The sequence below is a fragment of the Heterodontus francisci genome, chromosome 15 (genome assembly GCF_036365525.1).
Source record: "Heterodontus francisci isolate sHetFra1 chromosome 15, sHetFra1.hap1, whole genome shotgun sequence".
Classification (NCBI taxonomy): Eukaryota; Metazoa; Chordata; class Chondrichthyes; order Heterodontiformes; family Heterodontidae; genus Heterodontus; species Heterodontus francisci.
In genome coordinates this window covers 99,644,933-99,666,122 of record NC_090385.1, presented here as the reverse complement: position 1 = coordinate 99,666,122, position 21,190 = coordinate 99,644,933, and the positions used below count along the sequence as shown (strand labels likewise).

Here is a 21,190-nt window from a genome sequence, read left to right as displayed (position 1 = left end):
AGATTCTGCCACGTCACACATATATTACACAATTACATAGGGGCCTGTTCCTGCTGTGGTAATTAAATGGGGGACTGTCCCCCGTGGGGATAATTATATGGAGGACTGTTACCAGTGGGGATAATTACATCCTGGTCTGTAGTTGGGGTTGGGTGTAATTACATGGGGCCCTGTCTCCAAGAGGGGAATTTACATGGTGGCATGTTCCAAGGAGGGGTATTATGGTGGCCTTTTCCCAGGTGCATAATTAAATGGGAGCCTGGTTCCAGGAGCGGTATTTACATTGTGGCCTGGTTCCAGGAGGGCAATTACAGGGGGGGCGGTTCTTCCTGGGAGCGGGCAATTACATGGGGGTCTGTTCTCGGCATCGGTTGATTACATTGTGACCTGTTGCCAGGGGGTGGCGTAATTTCATGGGAGCTTGCTCCCAGTGGGAATAATTACATCAGGGCCTGTTTCCAGGAGGGTGATTTCATGGGGGCCTGTTCACGTGGGAGTAATTAATTCGGAGCTTGTACCTGGCATGGGGTAATTACATGGGGGCATGTTCCCGGCTGGGGGTAATTACATGGGGGCCCGCAAAATAGCTCAATATCTTGAAGAATGGGCTGGTCTTGATATTAACAATACCCACAAAACAATCGTCAAACTCGCCCTGGACGTGAACAATCTGTCCCACACTGACCGGACATTACCAATCACCACTGTCCCCCACCTCCTGCTGGACAGTAACCATTTTATTCTAGACATGTGTTTTTGTCACTTTTCTCATCCTGCCTGACGGAAAGGAATTGGAAGAAATTTGTCTGGTTTTAATCACTGGGACAGACAGGCCATTGTTCCTTCCTTTAACAAGACAGCTCAGTATCAGTGTCCGCAGAGGGTTTTGATTGGGCCATGAATGGTGAATTATTACAAACCTGCTTTTATATCACTGGCTTCATTCCAAGCAGCTCATTTGCCTCTAATTATTGAGTACCTCCTCCTTTATCAGCACTGCATGTGAAATCCCATCAATTACCTCCAGGACATCCAATAGTAGAACATAAATAACCAGGATCGAGTGTGAAGGAAACGTCTAATGTCAATTTCTTGATCTATCCAGTCAGTCGCAGATATTAATCTTTCACTAAGAGGAGAAATATATCAGGACTTTAGTGAATGATGTCAGAATCAATCTGAGCTGAGTAGCTGGGAGTCAGATGGCTCAAGGGCACTCACTGATTCCAGTTCAGTGCCGATGGAAGGTAAATTCAAACATAGACATTTCAAATTATATATACAGATTCCAAATGGCAACCAAAAAGAAAAACTTAGAAACCATAAAGATCTGACGAGTGTCCGAATTCCAATCGTGTCCTTTGTCTGATTCTGCAATTGGAAAATTTGCTTTTCTCCCCCATTGCCCGTTCTCTTTTCCCAAAGGCTGAGTACAGTTCCACAGGCAGGGCAATCCGCTGGTGTCTTAAACATGTCTCTACTTAGCGTATGCTGTGACAATCCTCTTCAGCAGGCAATTCAGCCACAGGAGCACTGCAACACATCTCCAGCCTACCATTCGCGAACATCTATTTTCCAGCAAGTCTTGCTGAACAAAGATTAGGAGCAGGGACTGTCAGTTTGTTTTTTGCTGCTCTCCAACCTAGGAACTTCTGGCCTCGTACAAGAAAGAGAAAGAAGCTTGCATTTATACAGCCACTTTCACAACATCAGGTGTCCCAAAGCACTTTACACCAAATAAAGTCCATTTTAAGTGCAGCGATTGCTGAAACACAATGGGGCGCAGTGGTTAGCACGCAGCCTCACAGCTCCAGCGACCCGGGTTCAGTTCTGGGTGCTGCCTGTGCGGAGTTTGCAAGTTCTCCCTGTGTCTGCGTGGGTTTCCGCTGGGCATTTCAGTTTCCTCCCACAGCCATAGACTTGCAGGTTGATAAGTAAAGTGGCCATTGTAAATTACTCCTAGGTGGTAAGAGAATGGTGGGATGTGGTACAGAATATGGGGTTAATGTAGGATTAGTATAAATGGATGGTTGTTGGTCGGCACAGACTCGGTGGGCTGTAGGGCCTGTTTCAGTGCTGTATCTCTAAATAAATATTAAATAAATAAATGCAGCAGCCAATTTATATGGCAGGATTCCACAAAGAGTAATGTAATAATTAACCACATCATCTGTTTTTTCTGATACTGGTAGAGGGAAAAATATTGGCCAGGACATAAGGGAGAACACCCCAGCTCTTCTTCAAATAACATACCTTTCAACTCTCTCAAATTGATCACATGAGACATGATTGCTCAGTCAGATTGAACCCCACTCGTGAACTCCCAAGAGGGCTCTAAAAAACTTGGGAGTTTTAACAGTCTTTCTCCACATGCACACCCAGTTTGAGACTGTGCTCAGCCATCAGATTAGTGGTACATGAGCATGCACCTAGACTCTGGACGGTTGACTGCAGAGGAAACCGGAATTGGGGAGTTTAAGCATGTTGTTTTGCCAAAGCTACCTTGCTGCCTAACCAGCCTTGCCTGGAGCCTGAAGTCTGTGGAACCTGAAGCTGCTTGCTGTCTGAATCGTGTGGAGCCTGGGGACTGAAGTTGATGGTGCTTTGATCTTGGTACCTTTGGCTGCACTTTGCTTTGGAGGTATGGAGTCATAGTCATTTATGGCACAGAAGGAGTCCATTCGGCCCATCAAGTCCATGTTGACTCTCCACAGAGCTATGCTTCAGTCCTATTCCCCAGCCCTGTAAGTCTAGATCTCTCTGGTGGCAATCCCACTTCGTCTTGAAGTCATTGATCATATCCGTATCCACCAACCTTGTGGGCAGCGAGTTCCAGGTCATTTCCACCCACTGTGTAAAAAAGTGCTTCCTCATATTCTCCCTGCATATTTTGCCCAAAACTTTCAATCTGTGTCCCCGAGCCCTTGTATCATTTGTTAATGGAAACAATTTTTCCTTGTCTAATTTAAGCCTGTCATCATCTTGTACACTTCTATGAAATCTCCCCTCAATCTATGACTAAAATTCTCCATCCCTGGAACCATTCTGATAAATCTCCTCCGCAACTTCTCAAGGACACTCATATCCTTCCTAAAGTGTGGTGACCAGAACTGGAAACAAAACTCCAGTTGGGGCCTAACCAGAGCTTTATAAAGGTTCAGGATAACTTCCCTGCTTTTGTATTCAATGCCTCTGTTTATAAAGCCCAAGATCTCATATGCTTTACTAAATACTCTGCCATCTTCAAAGATCTATGCACATGTACCCAAAGTTCCTCTGTTCCTGCACACCATTTGGAACTGTCCCATTAAGTATATATTGCCTCTCCCTATTCCTTCTGCCAAAATGCATCACCTCACACTTCTCATTAATAAATTCCATTTGCCATCTCTCTGCCAATTCTGCTTGCCTATACATGTTCTGCTGCAGGTGGTTCAGACCATCCTCAGTGTATACCACATCTCAGGTTTGCTGTCATCAACAAATTTTGAAATTCTACTCTGCATTCCAAGAACCAAGGTATTTATATATAGCAAAAAAGTAGTGGTCACAGCCCTGACTCTTAGGGAACACCACTATCGAACATCATCCAGTCTAAATAACAACCATTTACTACAAATCACTGTTTTCTGTACTTAAGGCAGTTTCTATTGTGCAATTGGACACTGATCCAACTATTCCATGAGCCTGAATTTGGTTAACAGTTTTTATACTCAGTAGTAATTTTTAGTGTTGTAGACTGAAGATTTAATCGCTAATCTCAGCAGTAATTTGTAGTGTTGTAGACTTCTGTTTTAATCGCTAAACTCAGTAGTAATATGCAGTGTTGTAGACTGCAGCTTTAATCTCTAATCTCCGTAGTAATTTGTACTGCTGCAGACTGCAGCTTTAATCTCTAATCTCCGTAGTAATTTGTACTGCTGCAGACTGCAGCTTTAATCACTAATCTCCGTAGTAATTTGTAGTGTTGTAGACAGCAGCTTTAATCACTAATCTCCGTAGTAATTTGTAGTGTTGTAGACAGCAGCTTTAATCCTTAATCCCAGTAGTAATTTGTAGTGTTGTAGACTGCAGCTTTAATCACAAATGTCAATAGTAATTTGTAGTGTTGTAGACTGCAGCTTTAATCGCTAACCTCATTGCAATTTGTAGTGTTGCACACTGCAGCTTGAATCGATAATCTCAGTAGTAATTTGTAGTGTTGCAGACTGCAGCTTTAATCGCGAATCTCAGTAGTAATTTGTAGTGTTGTAAACTGCAGCTTTTATCGCTAATCAAAATAGTAATTTGTGGTGTTGTACACTGCATCCTCAATCGCTAATCTTTCTAGTAATTTGCATGTGTTGTAGATTGCAGCTTTAATCACTGATCTCATCAGTAATTTGTAGTGTTGCAGACTCAGCTTTAATCACTAATCTCAGTCGTAATTTGTACTGTTGTAGACTGCAGATTGAATCACAAATCTCAGTAGTAATTTGTAGTGTTGTAGACTGCAACTTGAATCGCTAATCTCAATAATAATTTGTAGTGTTGCAGACTGCAGCTTTAATCGCTAATCTCAGTTGTAATTTGTAGTGTTGCAGACTGCAGCCTTAATCGCTAATCTCACTAGTAATTTGCAGTGCTGTAGACTGCAACTTTCATCGCTAATCTCATTAGTAATTTGTAGTGCTGTAGACTGCAGCTTTCATCGCTAATCTCATTAGTAATTTGTAGTGTTGCAGACTGCAGCTTTAATCACTAATCTCAGTAGTAGTTTGTAGTGTTGCAGACTGCAGCTTTAATCACTAATCTCAGTAGTAGTTTGTAGTGTTGTAGACTGCAGCTTTCATCGCTAATCTCAGTAGTAATTTGTAGTGTTGTAGACTGCAGCTTTCATCGCTAATCTCAGCAGTAATTTGTAGTATTGTAGACTGCAGCTTTCATCGCTAATCTCAGTAGTAGTTTGTAGTATTGTAGACTGCAGCTTTCATCGCTAATCTCAGCAGTAATTTGTAGTGTTGTAGACTGCAGCTTTCATCGCTAATCTCAGCAGTAATTTGTAGTATTGTAGACTGCAGCTTTCATCGCTAATCTCAGTAGTAGTTTGTAGTGTTGTAGACTGCAGCTTTCATCGCTAATCTCAGTAGTAGTTTGTAGTGTTGTAGACTGCAGCTTTAATCACTCATCTCAGCAGTAATTTGTAATGTTGTAGACTGCAGCGTTAATCATTAATCTCAGTAGTAATTTGCTGTGTTGTGGAGTGCAGTTTTAATCGCTAATCGCAGTCGTAATTTGTAGTGTTGCGGTGTGCAGGTGTATTCGCTAATCTCAATAGTAATTTGTAGTGTTGTAGACTGCAGCTTTAATCGCTAATCTCAACAGTAATTTGTAGTAACGTCGACTGCAACTTTAAATGCTAATCTCATTAGTAATTTCAGGTGTTGTCGACTGCAGCTGTAATCACTAATCACAGTCGTAATGTGCAGTGTTGTAGACTGCAACTTTCATCGCTAATCTCAATAGCAATTTGTACTGTTGTAGACTGCCGCTTTAATCACTATTCTCAGTAGTAATTTGTAGTGTTGTAGGCGACAGCTTTCATCGTTAATCACAGTAGTAATGTGTACTGTTGTAGACTGCAACTTTCATCGCTAATCTCAATAGCAATTTGTAGTGTTGTAGACTGCAGCTTTAATCGCTAATCTCAATAGCAATTTGTAGTGTTGTAGACTGCAGCTTTAATTGCTAATCTCATTAGTAGTTTGTAGTGTTGCAGACTGCAGCTTTAATTGCTAATCTCAACAGTAATTTGTAGAGTTGTAGACTGCAACTTTAATTGATAATCTCATTCGTAATTTGTCGTGTTGCAGACTGCAGCTTTAATCGCTAATCTCAATAGCAATTTGTAGTGTTGTGGACTGCAGCTTGAATCGCTAATCTCAATAGTAATTTGTAGTGTTGTGGACTGCAGCTTTAATCGCTAATCTCAATAGCAATTTGTAGTGTTGTGGACTGCAGCTTGAATCGCTAATCTCAGTAGTAAATTGTAGTGTTGTAGACTGCAGCATTAATCGCTAATCTCATTAGTAGTTTGTAGTGTTGCAGACAGCAGCTTTAATCGCTAATCTCATTAGTAATTTTTTGGGTTGCAGACTGCAGCTTTAATTGCTAATCTCAGTCGTAATTTGTAGTGTTGTAGACTGCAGCTTTAATTGCGAATCTCATTAGTAATTTGTAGTGTTACAGACTGCAGCTTTAATCGATAGTCGCAGTTGTAATTTGTAGTGTTGTAGACTGCAACTTTAATTTCTAATCTCATTAGTAATTTGTAGTGTTACAGACTGCAGCTTTAATTTCTAATCTCATTAGTAATTTGTAGTGTTACAGACTGCAGCTTTAATCGATAGTCGCAGTTGTAATTTGTAGTGTTGTTGATTGCAGTTTTAATCACAATCTCATTCGTAATTTGTAGTGTTGTAGACTGCAGCTTTAATCGCTAATCTCAGTAGTAATTTGTAGTGTTGTAGACTGCAACTTTAATTTCTAATCTCATTAGTAATTTGTAGTGTTACAGACTGCAGCTTTAATCGATAGTCGCAGTTGTAATTTGTAGTGTTGTTGATTGCAGTTTTAATCACAATCTCATTCGTAATTTGTAGTGTTGCAGACTGCTGCTTTAATCGCTAATCTCAGTCGTGATGTGTAGTGTTGTAGACTGCAGCGTTAATCGCTAATCTCAATAGTAATTTTTAGGGTTGCAGAATGCAGCTTTAATCGCTAATCTCAGTAGTAATTTGTAGTGTTGAAGACTGCAGCTTTAATTGCTAATCTCAGTAGTAATTTGTCGTGTTGCAGACTGCAGCTTTATTTGCTAATCTCAGTCGTAATTTGTAGTGTTGTAGACTGCAGCTTTCATCGCTAATCTCAGCAGTAATTTGCAGTATTGTAGACTGCAGCTTTCATCGCTCATCTCAGCAGTAATTTGCAGTATTGTAGACTGCAGCTTTCATCGCTAATCTCAGTAGTAGTTTGTAGTGTTGTAGACTGCAGCGTTAATCATTAATCTCAGTAGTAATTTGCTGTGTTGTGGACTGCAGTTTTAATCGCTAATCGCAGTCGTAATTTGTAGTGTTGCGGTGTGCAGGTGTATTCTCTAATCTCAATAGTAATTTGTAGTGTTGTAGACTGCAGCTTTAATCGCTAATCTCAACAGTAATTTGTAGTAACGTCGACTGCAACTTTAAATGCTAATCTCATTAGTAATTTCAGGTGTTGTCGACTGCAGCTTTAATCGCTAATCTCAGCAGTAATTTGCAGTATTGTAGACTGCAGCTTTCATCGCTAATCTCAGTAGTAATGTGTACTGTTGTAGACTGCAACTTTCATCGCTAATCTCAATAGCAATTTGTACTGTTGCAGACTGCAGCTTTAATCGCTAATCTCAATAGCAATTTGTAGTGTTGTAGACTGCATCTTGAATCGCTAATCTCATTAGTAGTTTGTAGTGTTGCAGACTGCAGCTTTAATTGCTAATCTCAACGGTAATTTGTAGAGTTGTAGACTGCAGCTTTAATTGCTAATCTCATTAGTAGTTTGTAGTGTTGCAGACTGCAGCTTTAATTGCTAATCTCAACAGTAATTTGTAGAGTTGTAGACTGCAACTTTAATTGATAATCTCATTCGTAATTTGTCGTGTTGCAGACTGCAGCTTTAATCGCTAATCTCAATAGCAATTTGTAGTGTTGTGGACTGCAGCTTGAATCGCTAATCTCAGTAGTAAATTGTAGTGTTGTAGACTGCAGCATTAATCGCTAATCTCATTAGTAGTTTGTAGTGTTGCAGACAGCAGCTTTAATCGCTAATTTCATGAGTAATTTTTTGGGTTGCAGACTGCAGCTTTAATTGCTAATCTCAGTCGTAATTTGTAGTGTTGTAGACTGCAGCTTTAATTGCGAATCTCATTAGTAATTTGTAGTGTTACAGACTGCAGCTTTAATCGATAGTCGCAGTTGTAATTTGTAGTGTTGTTGATTGCAGTTTTAATCACAATCTCATTCGTAATTTGTAGTGTTGTAGACTGCAGCTTTAATCGCTAATCTCAGTAGTAATTTGTAGTGTTGTAGACTGCAACTTTAATTTCTAATCTCATTAGTAATTTGTAGTGTTACAGACTGCAGCTTTAATCGATAGTCGCAGTTGTAATTTGTAGTGTTGTTGATTGCAGTTTTAATCACAATCTCATTCGTAATTTGTAGTGTTGCAGACTGCTGCTTTAATCGCTAATCTCAGTCGTGATGTGTAGTGTTGTAGACTGCAGCGTTAATCGCTAATCTCAATAGTAATTTTTAGGGTTGCAGAATGCAGCTTTAATCGCTAATCTCAGTAGTAATTTGTAGTGTTGAAGGCTGCAGCTTTAATTGCTAATCTCAGTAGTAATTTGTCGTGTTGCAGACTGCAGCTTTATTTGCTAATCTCAGTCGTAATTTGTAGTGTTGTAGACTGCAGCTTTCATCGCTAATCTCAGCAGTAATTTGCAGTATTGTAGACTGCAGCTTTCATCGCTCATCTCAGCAGTAATTTGCAGTATTGTAGACTGCAGCTTTCATCGCTAATCTCAGTAGTAGTTTGTAGTGTTGTAGACTGCAGCGTTAATCATTAATCTCAGTAGTAATTTGCTGTGTTGTGGACTGCAGTTTTAATCGCTAATCGCAGTCGTAATTTGTAGTGTTGCGGTGTGCAGGTGTATTCTCTAATCTCAATAGTAATTTGTAGTGTTGTAGACTGCAGCTTTAATCGCTAATCTCAACAGTAATTTGTAGTAACGTCGACTGCAACTTTAAATGCTAATCTCATTAGTAATTTCAGGTGTTGTCGACTGCAGCTTTAATCGCTAATCTCAGCAGTAATTTGCAGTATTGTAGACTGCAGCTTTCATCGCTAATCTCAGTAGTAATGTGTACTGTTGTAGACTGCAACTTTCATCGCTAATCTCAATAGCAATTTGTAGTGTTGCAGACTGCAGCTTTAATCGCTAATCTCAATAGCAATTTGTAGTGTTGTAGACTGCATCTTGAATCGCTAATCTCATTAGTAGTTTGTAGTGTTGCAGACTGCAGCTTTAATTGCTAATCTCAACAGTAATTTGTAGAGTTGTAGACTGCAGCTTTAATTGCTAATCTCATTAGTAGTTTGTAGTGTTGCAGACTGCAGCTTTAATTGCTAATCTCAACAGTAATTTGTAGAGTTGTAGACTGCAGCTTTAATCGCTAATCTCAATAGCAATTTGTAGTGTTGTGGACTGCAGCTTGAATCGCTAATCTCAGTAGTAAATTGTAGTGTTGTGGACTGCAGCATTAATCGCTAATCTCATTAGTAGTTTGTAGTGTTGCAGACAGCAGCTTTAATCGCTAATCTCATTAGTAATTTTTTGGGTTGCAGACTGCAGCTTTAATTGCTAATCTCAGTCGTAATTTGTAGTGTTGCAGACTGCAGCTTTAATTGCGAATCTCATTAGTAATTTGCAGTGTTACAGACCGCAGATTTAATCGATTGTCGCAGTTGTAATTTGTAGTGTTGTTGATTGCAGTTTTAATCACAATCTCATTCGTAATTTGTCGTGTTGCAGACTGCTGCTTTAATCGCTAATCTCAGTCGTGATGTGTAGTGTTGTAGACTGCAGCGTTAATCGCTAATCTCAATAGTAATTTTTAGGGTTGCAGAATGCAGCTTTAATCGCTAATCTCAGTAGTAATTTGTAGTGTTGAAGACTGCAGCTTTAATTGCTAATCTCAGTAGTAATTTGTCGTGTTGCAGACTGCAGCTTTATTTGCTAATCTCAGTCGTAATGTGTAGTGTTGTAGACTGCTGCTTTAATCGCTAATCTCAGTAGTAATTTGTCGTGTTGTAGACTGCAGCGTTAATCGCTATTCTCATTAGTAATTTGTCATGCTGTCTTCACCGCCCAGAGTGTCTGCAGCCACGGCATGCGTTAAGTCCATTGAGGTGAAGAAGGAGCTGCGGGACCCGAGAGAAGTCCTGAGAAAAGGTGCCCCGAACACCCAAAACATCCACGAACGGCCCCCCCGGCCGCAACTTCAAAGCGCCCGCGGGAGATGGCTCGGAGAGCATCTGCAGCGCACTGTTGGCAATGCTGCATGCCTTTATTTAAACCACTGCAAAAAAAAAAACCCTTAGCAAATGTAATCACCTCTAAGTCTGCCAAATGATGCTTCACCTCCCGAAGGACGTGGATGAGCTTTCCGGACGTCGATGGTGGGCACTGAGGAAATGGCTTATTACCTGCACCAGATTCCACCCCCCCTCCCCCCCCCTTCCACCCCCCCCCCCACCCCCGTCCCCTTCCCTGCTCCACCCTCTCAGCTCACCCCCTCACAACCCCGTCCCAGCCCGACCCCCCCTCGCACCATCTTCACCCCGCACCCCCTTCCCCTGCACGCCCCCCCCACCCCCTCCCTCTACCCCTCCCCCTTGCATCCCCTCCTCCCACCGGCACCATCCTACACCTGTGTAGGGGCCCCAACAACCCCACTGCCTTGTGGGCGTCTCGGGAGAGACCAAGGCTAAGGGAGTAAACCCTAACAGAAAATCCGGAGCGGAACCCCGTAGGCGGTCACGTATCACCTTTGGCATGTTTCCGGCAGTTCCTGCAGCCATACTGGTGCCAAACGTCGTGTCCTGCACTCCTTTGGACCCCACCAGAAAGGTCGAGAGGGGGGTTTTGACGACTGGGCAACTCTCAACCTCCATAAATTTGCCCAGGCATGCGCCATGGAGAGGTCACTCCATAGTTGCCTCACAGCGACTGAAACAACACGGAAGGCAGCAGTTACGGGTTATAAGTCCAGATAAATTGGCGTAGAAACTGGGCGCCACGGGTTGCCTTTGTCGGTGGGAGAGGTCATTGCACCTCACTGGACAGCTACCGCCCGCCTCAAACCGGGCAGCCCCCGGTCAATAAGGTTCTGTCCCGCCACAGTCTGCCTGCTTCAATGGGTGCTTGGAGCTCAGGGTCATTGCCCGAAAGGTGGACTGATACACCGCACCAAACAACATGAAAAAAGGAAAGAAGGTACCAGCCCTTCGCTTTGCAAGCTGGAACGTCAGAACTATGTGTCCTGGCCTGTCGGAAGACCTTACACAAATCAACGATTCTCGGAAGACCGCCATCATTAACAACGAGCTCAGTAGACTCAATGTGGACATTGCAGCACTTCAGGAGACTCGCCTCCCCGCGAGTGGCTCTCTAGCAGAGCAAGACTACACCTTCTTCTGGCAGGGCAGGGATCCTGAAGAACCAAGACAGCATGGAGTGGGCTTCGCCATCAGAAACTCCTTGCTCAGCATGATAGAGCCTCCCTCAAATGGCTCGGAACGGATACTGTCCATCCGACTGCTCACCACCTCTGGTCCAGTACACCTACTCAGCATCTATGCTCCAACACTCTGTTCCGCACCTGAAGCTAAAGACCAGTTCTATGAACAACTCCATAACATCATTAGCAGCATCCCCAACACCGAACACCTATTCCTGCTGGGGGACTTTAATGCCAGGGTTGGGGCCGACCATGACTCATGGCCCTCCTGCCTTGGGCGCTATGGCGTTGGAAGGATGAATGAGAACGGGCAGAGACTGCTTGAGTTGTGTACCTATCATAACCTCTGCATCACCAACTCGTTCTTTCACACTAAACCCTGTCACCAGGTTTCATGGAGGCACCCAAGATCACGTCGTTGGCACCAGCTAGACCTCATTGTCACAAGGCGAGCCGCCTTAAACAGTGTTCAAATCACACGCAGCTTCCACAGTGCGGACTGCGACACCGACCACTCCCTGGTGTGCAGCAAGGTTAGACTCAGACCAAAGAAGTTGCATCATTCCAAGCAGAAGGGCCGCCCGCGCATCAACACGAGCAGAATTTCTCACCCACAGCTGTTACAAAAATTTCTAAATTCACTTGTAACAGCCCTTCAAAACACTCCCACAGGGGATGCTGAGACCAAGTGGGCCCACATCAGAGACGCCATCTATGAGTCAGCTTTGACCACCTACGGCAAAAGTGCGAAGAGAAATGCAGACTGGTTTCAATCTCATAATGAAGAGCTGGAACCTGTCATAGCCGCTAAGCGCATTGCACTTTTGAACTACAAGAAAGCCCCCAGCGATTTAACATCCGCAGCACTTAAAGCAGCCAGAAGTACTGCACAAAGAACAGCTAGGCGTTGCGCAAACGACTACTGGCAACACCTATGCAGTCATATTCAGCTGGCCTCAGACACCGGAAACATCAGAGGAATGTATGATGGCATGAAGAGAGCTCTTGGGCCAACCATCAAGAAGATCACCCCCCTCAAATCTAAATCGGGGGACATAATCACTGACCAACGCAAACAGATGGACCGCTGGGTTGAGCACTACCTAGAACTGTACTCCAGGGAGAATGCTGTCACTGAGACTGCCCTCAATGCAGCCCAGTCTCTGCCAGTCATGGATGAGCTGGACATACAGCCAACCAAATCGGAACTCAGTGATGCCATTGATTCCCTAGCCAGCGGAAAAGCCCCTGGGAAGGACAGCATTACCCCTGAAATAATCAAGAGTGCCAAGCCTGCTATACTCTCAGCACTACATGAACTGCTATGCCTGTGTTGGGACGAGGGAGCAGTACCCCAGGACATGCGCGATGCCAACATCATCACCCTCTATAAAAACAAAGGTGACCGCGGTGACTGCAACAACTACCGTGGAATCTCCCTGCTCAGCATAGTGGGGAAAGTCTTTGCTCGAGTCGCTCTGAACAGGCTCCAGAAGCTGGCCGAGCGCGTCGACCCTGAGGCACAGTGTGGCTTTCGTGCAGAGAGATCGACTATTGACATGCTGTTCTCCCTTCGTCAGATACAGGAGAAATGCCGTGAACAACAGATGCCCCTCTACATTGCTTTCATTGATCTCACCAAAGCCTTTGACCTCGTCAGCAGACATGGTCTCTTCAGACTACTAGAAAAGATCGGATGTCCACCAAAGCTACTAAGTATCATCACCTCATTCCATGACAATATGAAAGGCACAATTCAACATGGTGGCTCCTCATCAGAGCCCTTTCCTATCCTGAGTGGTGTGAAACAGGGCTGTGTTCTCGCACCCACACTTTTTGGGATTTTCTTCTCCCTGCTGCTTTCACATGCGTTCAAATCCTCTGAAGAAGGAATTTTCCTCCACACAAGATCAGGGGGCAGGTTGTTCAACCTTGCCCGTCTAAGAGCGAAGTCCAAAGTACGGAAAGTCCTCATCAGAGAACTCCTCTTTGCTGACGATGCTGCTTTAACATCTCACACTGAAGAATGCCTGCAGAGTCTCATCGACAGGTTTGCGTCTGCCTGCAATGAATTTGGCCTAACCATCAGCCTCAAGAAAACGAACATCATGGGGCAGGATGTCAGAAATGCTCCATCCATCAATATTGGCGACCACGCTCTGGAAGTGGTTCAAGAGTTCACCTACCTAGGCTCAACTATCACCAGTAACCTGTCTCTAGATGCAGAAATCAACAAGCGCATGGGTAAGGCTTCCACTGCTATGTCCACACTGGCCAAGAGAGTGTGGGAAAATGGCGCACTGACACGGAACACAAAAGTCCGAGTGTATCAGGCCTGTGTCCTCAGTACCTTGCTCTACGGCAGCGAGGCCTGGACAACGTATGCCAGCCAAGAGCGACGTCTCAATTCATTCCATCTTCGCTGCCTTCGGAGAATACTTGGCATCAGGTGGCAGGACTATATCTCCAACACAGAAGTCCTTGAAGCGGCCAACACCCCCAGCTTATACACACTACTGAGTCAGCGGCGCTTGAGATGGCTTGGCCATGTGAGCCGCATGGAAGATGGCAGGATCCCCAAAGACACATTGTACAGCGAGCTCGCCACTGGTATCAGACCCACCGGCCGTCCATGTCTCCGTTATAAAGACGTCTGCAAACGCGACATGAAATCGTGTGACATTGATCACAAGTCGTGGGAGTCAGTTGCCAGCATTCGCCAGAGCTGGCGGGCAGCCATAAAGACAGGGCTAAATTGTGGCGAGTCGAAGAGACTTAGTAGTTGGCAGGAAAAAAGACAGAGGCGCAAGGGGAGAGCCAACTGTGCAACAGCCCCAACAAACAAATTTCTCTGCAGCACCTGTGGAAGAGCCTGTCACTCCAGAATTGGCCTTTATAGCCACTCCAGGCGCTGCTTCACAAACCACTGACCACCTCCAGGCGCGTATCCATTGTCTCTCGAGATAAGGAGGCCCAAAAGAAGAAAAGAAAAGAAATTTGTCATGTTGTAGACTGCAGCGTTAATCGCTATTCTCATTAGTAATTTGGCGTGTTGTAGACTGCAGCATTAATCGCTAATATCAACAGTAATTTGTAGTGTTATAGACTGCAGCTTTAATCGCTAATCTCAGTAGTAATGTGCAGTGTTGTCGACTGCAGCTTTAATCACTAATCACAGTCGTAATGTGTAGTGTTGTAGCCTTCTGCTTTAATCGCTAATCTCAATAGTAATTTGCAGATTTGTAGACTGCTGCTTTAATCGCTAATCTGTTTGTTAATGGAAACAATTTTTCCTTGTCTAATTTAAGCCTGTCATAATCTTGTACACTTCTATGAAATCTCCCCTCAATCTATGACTAAAATTCTCCATCCCTGGAACCATTCTGATAAATCTCCTCCGCAACTTCTCAAGGACACTCATATCCTTCCTAAAGTGTGGTGACCAGAACTGGAAACAAAACTCCAGTTGGGGCCTAACCAGAGCTTTATAAAGGTTCAGGATAACTTCCCTGCTTTTGTATTCAATGCCTCTGTTTATAAAGCCCAAGATCTCATATGCTTTACTAAATACTCTGCCATCTTCAAAGATCTATGCGCATGTACCCAAAGTTCCTCTGTTCCTGCACACCATTTGGAACTGTCCCATTAAGTATATATTGCCTCTCCCTATTCCTTCTGCCAAAATGCATCACCTCACACTTCTCAGTAATAAATTCCATTTGCCATCTCTCTGCCAATTCTGCTTGCCTATACATGTTCTGCTGCAGGTGGTTCAGACCATCCTCAGTGTATACCACATCTCAGGTTTGCTGTCATCAACAAATTTTGAAATTCTACTCTGCATTCCAAGAATCAAGGTATTTATATATAGCAAAAAAGTAGTGGTCACAGCCCTGACTCTTAGGGAACACCACTATCGAACATCATCCAGTCTAAATAACAACCATTTACTACAAATCACTGTTTTCTGTACTTAAGGCAGTTTCTATTGTGCAATTGGACACTGATCCAACTATTCCATGAGCCTGAATTTGGTTAACAGTTTTTATACTCAGTAGTAATTTTTAGTGTTGTAGACTGAAGATTTAATCGCTAATCTCAGCAGTAATTTGTAGTGTTGTAGACTTCTGTTTTAATCGCTAAACTCAGTAGTAATATGCAGTGTTGTAGACTGCAGCTTTAATCTCTAATCTCCGTAGTAATTTGTACTGCTGCAGACTGCAGCTTTAATCACTAATCTCCGTAGTAATTTGTAGTGTTGTAGACAGCAGCTTTAATCACTAATCTCCGTAGTAATTTGTAGTGTTGTAGACAGCAGCTTTAATCCTTAATCCCAGTAGTAATTTGTAGTGTTGTAGACTGCAGCTTTAATCAGAAATGTCAATAGTAATTTGTAGTGTTGTAGACTGCAGCTTTAATCGCTAACCTCATTGCAATTTGTAGTGTTGCACACTGCAGCTTGAATCGATAATCTCAGTAGTAATTTGTAGTGTTGCAGACTTCAGCTTTAATCGCGAATCTCAGCAGTAATTTGTAGTGTTGTAAACTGCAGCTTTTATCGCTAATCAAAATAGTAATTTGTGGTGTTGTACACTGCATCCTCAATTGCTAATCTTTCTAGTAATTTGAATGTGTTGTAGATTGCAGCTTTAATCACTGATCTCATCAGTAATTTGTAGTGTTGCAGACTCAGCTTTAATCACTAATCTCAGTCGTAATTTGTACTGTTGTAGACTGCAGATTGAATCACAAATCTCAGTAGTAATTTGTAGTGTTGTAGACTGCAACTTGAATCGCTAATCTCAATAATAATTTGTAGTGTTGCAGACTGCAGCTTTAATCGCTAATCTCAGTTGTAATTTGTAGTGTTGCAGACTGCAGCTTTAATCGCTTATCTCAGTAGTATTTTGTAGTGTTACAGACTGCAGCTTTAATCACAAATCTCAGTTGTAATTTGTAGTGTTGAAGACTGCAGCTTTAATCACTAATCTCACTAGTAATTTGCAGTGCTGTAGACTGCAACTTTCATCGCTAATCTCATTAGTAATTTGTAGTGCTGTAGACTGCAGCTTTAATCACTAATCTCAGTAGTAGTTTGTAGTGTTGCAGACTGCAGCTTTAATCACTAATCTCAGTAGTAGTTTGTAGTGTTGTTGACGGCAGCTTTCATCGCTAATCTCAGCAGTAATTTGCAGTATTGTAGACTGCAGCTTTCATCGCTAATCTCAGCAGTAATTTGCAGTATTGTAGACTGCAGCTTTAATCACTAATCTCAGTAGTAATTTGTAGTGTTGTTGACGGCAGCTTTCATCGCTAATCTCAGCAGTAATTTGCAGTATTGTAGACTGCAGCTTTCATCGCTAATCTCAGTAGTAGTTTGTAGTATTGTAGACTGCAGCTTTCATCGTTAATCTCAGTAGTAATTTGTAGTGTTGTAGACTGCAGCTTTCATCGTTAATCTCAGTAGTAATTTGCAGTATTGTAGACTGCAGCTTTCATCGTTAATCTCAGTAGTAATTTGTAGTATTGTAGACTGCAGCTTTCATCGTTAATCTCAGTAGTAATTTGTAGTGTTGTAGACTGCAGCTTTCATCGTTAATCTCAGTAGTAATTTGTAGTGTTGTAGACTGCAGCTTTAATCACTCATCTCAGCAGTAATTTGTAATGTTGTAGACTGCAGCGTTAATCATTAATCTCAGTAGTAATTTGCTGTGTTGTGGAGTGCAGTTTTAATCGCTAATCGCAGTCGTAATTTGTAGTGTTGCGGTGTGCAGGTGTATTCGCTAATCTCAATAGTAATTTGTAGTGTTGTAGACTGCAGCTTTAATCGCTAATCTCAACAGTAATTTGTCGTAACGTCGACTGCAACTTTCATCGCTAATCTCAATAGCAATTTGTACTGTTGTAGACTGCAGCTTTAATCACTAATCTCAGTAGTAATTTGTAGTGTTGTAGACGACAGCTTTCATCGTTAATCACAGTAGTAATGTGTACTGTTGTAGACTGCAACTTTCATCGCTAATCTCAATAGCAATTTGTAGTGTTGTAGACTGCAGCTTGAATCGCTAATCTCATTAGTAGTTTGTAGTGTTGCAGACTGCAGCTTTAATTGCTAATCTCAACAGTAATTTGTAGAGTTGTAGACTGCAACTTTAATTGATAATCTCATTCGTAATTTGTCGTGTTGCAGACTGCAGTTTTAATCGCTAATCTCAATAGCAATTTGTAGTGTTGTAGACTGCAGCTTGAATCGCTAATCTCAATAGCAATTTGTAGTGTTGTGGACTGCAGCTTGAATCGCTAATCTCAGTAGTAAATTGTAGTGTTGTAGACTGCAGCATTAATCGCTAATCTCATTAGTAGTTTGTAGTGTTGCAGACAGCAGCTTTAATCGCTAATCTCATTAGTAATTTTTTGGGTTGCAGACTGCAGCTTTAATTGCTAATCTCATTAGTAGTTTGTAGTGTTGCAGACTGCAGCTTTAATTGCTAATCTCATTAGTAATTTGTAGAGTTGTAGACTGCAACTTTAATTGATAATCTCATTCGTAATTTGTCGTGTTGCAGACTGCAGCTTTAATCGCTAATCTCAATAGCAATTTGTAGTGTTGTGGACTGCAGCTTGAATCGCTAATCTCAGTAGTAAATTGTAGTGTTGTAGACTGCAGCATTAATCGCTAATCTCATTAGTAGTTTGTAGTGTTGCAGACAGCAGATTTAATCGCTAATCTCATTAGTAATTTTTTGGGTTGCAGACTGCAGCTTTAATTGCTAATCTCAGTCGTAATTTGTAGTGTTGTAGACTGCAGCTTTAATTGCGAATCTCATTAGTAATTTGCAGTGTTACAGACTGCAGATTTAATCGATAGTCGCAGTTGTAATTTGTAGTGTTGTTGATTGCAGTTTTAATCACAATCTCATTCGTAATTTGTAGTGTTGTAGACTGCAGCTTTAATCACTAATCTCAGTAGTAATTTGTAGTGTTGTAGACTGCAACTTTAATTTCTAATCTCATTAGTAATTTGTAGTGTTGTAGACTGCAGCTTTCATCGCTAATCTCAGCAGTAATTTGCAGTATTGTAGACTGCAGCTTTCATCGCTAATCTCAGTAGTAGTTTGGAGTGTTGTAGACTGCAGCTTTCATCGCTAATCTCAGCAGTAATTTGCAGTATTGTAGACTGCAACTTTCATCGCTAATCTCAATAGCAATTTGTACTGTTGCAGACTGCAGCTTTAATCACTAATCTCAGTAGTAATTTGTAGTGTTGTAGACTGCAGCTTGAATCGCTAATCTCATTAGTAGTTTGTAGTGTTGCAGACTGCAGCTTTAATTGCTAATCTCATTAGTAGTTTGTAGTGTTGCAGACTGCAGCTTTAATCGCTAATCTCAACAGTAATTTGTAGAGTTGTAGACTGCAACTTTAATTGATAATCTCATTCGTAATTTGTCGTGTTGTAGACTGCAGCTTTAATCGCTAATCTCAATAGCAATTTGTAGTGTTGTGGACTGCAGCTTGAATCGCTAATCTCAGTAGTAAATTGTAGTGTTGTAGACTGCAGCATTAATCGCTAATCTCATTAGTAGTTTGTAGTGTTGCAGACAGCAGCTTTAATCGCTAATCTCATTAGTAATTTTTTGGGTTGCAGACTGCAGCTTTAATTGCTAATCTCAGTCGTAATTTGTAGTGTTGCAGACTGCAGCTTTAATTGCTAATCTCAGTCATAATTTGTAGTGTTGCAGACTGCAGCTTTAATTGCGAATCTCATTAGTAATTTGCAGTGTTACAGACTGCAGCTTTAATCGATTGTCGCAGTTGTAATTTGTAGTGTTGTTGATTGCAGTTTTAATCACAATCTCATTCGTAATTTGTAGTGTTGTAGACTGCAGTTTTAATCGCTAATCTCAGTAGTAATTTGTAGTGTTGTAGACTGCAACTTTAATTTCTAATCTCATTAGTAATTTGTAGTGTTACAGACTGCAGCTTTAATCGATAGTCGCAGTTGTAATTTGTAGTGTTGTTGATTGCAGTTTTAATCACAATCTCATTCGTAATTTGTAGTGTTGCAGACTGCTGCTTTAATCGCTAATCTCAGTCGTGATGTGTAGTGTTGTAGACTGCAGCGTTAATCGCTAATCTCAATAGTAATTTGTAGTGTTGTAGACTGCAGCTTTAATCGCTAATCTCAACAGTAATTTGTAGTAACGTCGACTGCAACTTTCATCGCTAATCTCAATAGCAATTTGTACTGTTGTAGACTGCAGCTTTAATCACTAATCTCAGTAGTAATTTGTAGTGTTGTAGACGACAGCTTTCATCGTTAATCACAGTAGTAATGTGTACTGTTGTAGACTGCAACTTTCATCGCTAATCTCAATAGCAATTTGTAGTGTTGTAGACTGCAGCTTGAATCGCTAATCTCATTAGTAGTTTGTAGTGTTGCAGACTGCAGCTTTAATTGCTAATCTCAACAGTAATTTGTAGAGTTGTAGACTGCAACTTTAATTGATAATCTCATTCGTAATTTGTCGTGTTGCAGACTGCAGCTTTAATCGCTAATCTCAATAGCAATTTGTAGTGTTGTGGACTGCAGCTTGAATCGCTAATCTCAGTAGTAAATTGTAGTGTTGTAGACTGCAGCATTAATCGCTAATCTCATTAGTAGTTTGTAGTGTTGCAGACAGCAGCTTTAATCGCTAATCTCATTAGTAATTTTTTGGGTTGCAGACTGCAGCTTTAATTGCTAATCTCAGTCGTAATTTGTAGTGTTGTAGACTGCAGCTTTAATTGCGAATCTCATTAGTAATTTGCAGTGTTACAGACTGCAGATTTAATCGATAGTCGCAGTTGTAATTTGTAGTGTTGTTGATTGCAGTTTTAATCACAATCTCATTCGTAATTTGTAGTGTTGTAGACTGCAGCTTTAATCACTAATCTCAGTAGTAATTTGTAGTGTTGTAGACTGCAACTTTAATTTCTAATCTCATTAGTAATTTGTAGTGTTGTAGACTGCAGCTTTCATCGCTAATCTCAGCAGTAATTTGCAGTATTGTAGACTGCAGCTTTCATCGCTAATCTCAGTAGTAGTTTGTAGTGTTGTAGACTGCAGCTTTCATCGCTAATCTCAGCAGTAATTTGCAGTATTGTAGACTGCAACTTTCATCGCTAATCTCAATAGCAATTTGTACTGTTGCAGACTGCAGCTTTAATCACTAATCTCAGTAGTAATTTGTAGTGTTGTAGACTGCAGCTTGAATCGCTAATCTCATTAGTAGTTTGTAGTGTTGCAGACTGCAGCTTTAATTGCTAATCTCATTAGTAGTTTGTAGTGTTGCAGACTGCAGCTTTAATCGCTAATCTCAACAGTAATTTGTAGAGTTGTAGACTGCAACTTTAATTGATAATCTCATTCGTAATTTGTCGTGTTGTAGACTGCAGCTTTAATCGCTAATCTCAATAGCAATTTGTAGTGTTGTGGACTGCAGCTTGAATCGCTAATCTCAGTAGTAAATTGTAGTGTTGTAGACTGCAGCATTAATCGCTAATCTCATTAGTAGTTTGTAGTGTTGCAGACAGCAGCTTTAATCGCTAATCTCATTAGTAATTTTTTGGGTTGCAGACTGCAGCTTTAATTGCTAATCTCAGTCGTAATTTGTAGTGTTGCAGACTGCAGCTTTAATTGCTAATCTCAGTCATAATTTGTAGTGTTGCAGACTGCAGCTTTAATTGCGAATCTCATTAGTAATTTGCAGTGTTACAGACTGCAGCTTTAATCGATTGTCGCAGTTGTAATTTGTAGTGTTGTTGATTGCAGTTTTAATCACAATCTCATTCGTAATTTGTAGTGTTGTAGACTGCAGTTTTAATCGCTAATCTC

The 21,190-nt window shown here is 41.6% G+C and overlaps 1 protein-coding gene across 1 annotated transcript in view; it reads left to right on the top strand.

Moving 5' to 3' along the window:
- LOC137377452 (gamma-aminobutyric acid receptor subunit alpha-3-like) overlaps positions 1-21,190 on the top strand; it is a 653,874-nt gene that overhangs the window by 543,233 nt on the left and 89,451 nt on the right. The window lies entirely within an intron of this gene.